Raw genomic sequence first — 2,609 nt, 5'->3', positions numbered from 1 at the left:
TTTTTCGGGCCTGTGCATCAGCGACCGAGGGGGGGCAACATACACGGGTCCACACAATCCATCCACTGCCGGTTCTTTCATTTCCTATGGGCTGGACGCACACAACATCATGGTTGGCATGTGTCCAATCAGCGATGTGGGAGTTCAGTGTGGTGGCTTATGTGGCAACAATGGTGTTGAAGAGTGATGGTTTGGTTGCGGCAAGACCTTGTTAGTCGGCTTCATGCCCGGCGTGTTCTGGAGTGATGTTGGTCTTCCGCTGCAGTGGAGTCTAAGTTGCCAGGTTCTTCGAGTGTCTTCTATCAGGCGTACGATGATCTACAAGGAGCGGTCCAGGTGAAGTTCTCCTTCGGTGCGAGTTACACACACCTCCACCATCCGAAGATCGTCATCCGAGTCGAAGCATCTTCACCCTACGCGAGGAGACACCTATTTGGCATAGGCCAGCTTGAGCCTTGCGGTGTCGCTTCGGTGAGGTCTTCTTTGGTGGTCACTTCTTCGGGCAAGTCGGAGTAGCTGCAGAGTGATGATGACGCCGGTGGGAAACTCGATGACGATCTTCACTTCGGTGGTGTTTGTGTACCTTCCGTGGGTTGCAAGGGTGGCTGCGTGTGCCCTCGCGACGGTGGTGCTCCATGACGGCCGACGAGGGTGTTTGTACGGTTTTGGCCGTTTTTGCCTTAATAAACATGCCACCTCTCTATTAATGAAAATAACAAGTCTTGCCTCTTTTTTTTTATAAAAAAAATAATGGGACCCGTCGTTCTCCCGAGGCCCAATCTAGTTCCCGAGCCCCAGTCCACACTCGAAGCTTACATTGCCTTGTCCAAAACCCTAACTAGTCCAAAACCTTGGCTTTGTCACAATGGCGAAGGGCAACCAGTGCTTCCGCCTCGACCGTAATGACCACGAGGCGGGCGGCTTCAGCGGCCGCCATTTCGTGTGGGTGGCCAAGGGCGCAAGGCCAGTGTGATTACCTCATGTACCACGCTCCGAGCGTCGCTTGTGCGTGGAGGTCAAGGTGGCGCGACAGTTCGTCGAGGCAGGCTAGCCGCTGCCTTGGCTAGAGGCCCACCTGTCCCACGGATGGCATCTGAACCAAGCCCGCGTGCATGTTCCCGCGATCCTAACGCACCACCATGAGATCTTGCGGCGCATGACCTTCCTCCCGCCGGATTTGCAACGGAACACCGCGTACACCTTTGATTCGCCCCTGTGGGTGCGATGGTTCGATGCCGAGCATGGCGCTCAGCGTCAATCCAACGTATGCCGCGCGGACTATTTCAGAAAGACCGGGAGGGGATGGTGATCGCCCTTGGGGATTCTCTAACATAAGCATGTTTCCAGTAGAGCCGGATGCACAACTTTTTTTTACTCCTCTCCGGTTCATATTAATTGACTCTAATATGGATGTATCTAGAACTAAAATGTGTCTAGATACATCCATATTGAAGTCAATTAATATGAATCGGAGGGAGTACAATCAATATCATATATATTTGTAGTTACTAACTGTACATGGTACGATACACAACTAACTTCAACGATTACAAAATAAAGTCTAAAAAGGAGAAAATTTGCAAGGTCTTCAGAATTTTTCTTCTTCCATGATACAATCTTATATTTTTCTGAAAGCAACCCCAAGATAGATAGCACACTGTAAATGCCAATGAAGATTCCATGATTTTAATTTAAGCTGCAATGCCAAGCCTACATGCCTGTGCACAACCATTAAAGTAGTCAATCAATATTGGGAAGAGTATCAAACACTAGTATGCTAGGGAAAAATGACTGAACAACTTGGTCGACATTGTTGGCGAGCTTAAAGTACGAATTGTCAAGAACGTAGCAGCAGGGATAAATATTGCAAGGACAAACCTCCTCGCGACAAGAAAAGATCCAACTTGATCCAGCGAAGTAAGATCCGATGGCCCATACCTAGAGAATTATACTCTTCAAGTGCCCTATTGACATCGGAAAGGAGATCCCATCGTCAAACAAAGACACGAAGATCAATTATAGTAGACGATATTAACTCTATTAAGGTGGAGCCCAAGAAAAAAGACGAATAGTAAAATTCTAATTAACCTAATCTTTGAACACGTTTTTTTTTATTAAAAACTCGACTTTCCCACCCCTCACACTGACGAGGCTGTCTGCTGACGAGGCCAACCAAAAAAGGGGAAACCGATCTGTGGAGAAGGAGGCGGAGGCTGCCCTAGGTTTTGAAGAGGCTGCGGCTAGAGGGGAGACGAATTGGAGCCCGAGGCACAACTTGCTTGCAAAGGTAAACGGAACTGAATCCGGTGTGCATGGTTGCTTGTTTTAGATACGCGTAGTGTAGTTGCTTGACCAACGGCCATGACACTTCCTTCTTCCGGCGTCTCCAGCACCCCCTAGATTTCTCCAGCTACCAGGAGTGTTTTGCCGGCGTCTGATCCGGGTCAACCGTCCCGGCTAACCTTCCATGGCAAGATTCTGCGATGCCTGACAGGAAATCGCCATTTGTTTCTTATAAAATGGCGGTACTAGATCGCCCACATGATGATGCTCTAATGTGGACGCTTGCGCAGCAGATCACCGCCGGCTTCCGGTCAAAGCGAGCTAAT

Source organism: Lolium rigidum, chromosome 5 (assembly GCF_022539505.1).
Source record: "Lolium rigidum isolate FL_2022 chromosome 5, APGP_CSIRO_Lrig_0.1, whole genome shotgun sequence".
NCBI lineage: Eukaryota > Viridiplantae > Streptophyta > Magnoliopsida > Poales > Poaceae > Lolium > Lolium rigidum.
The sequence above is the reverse complement of the archived record's forward strand: the minus strand, read 5'-3'. Positions refer to the sequence as shown.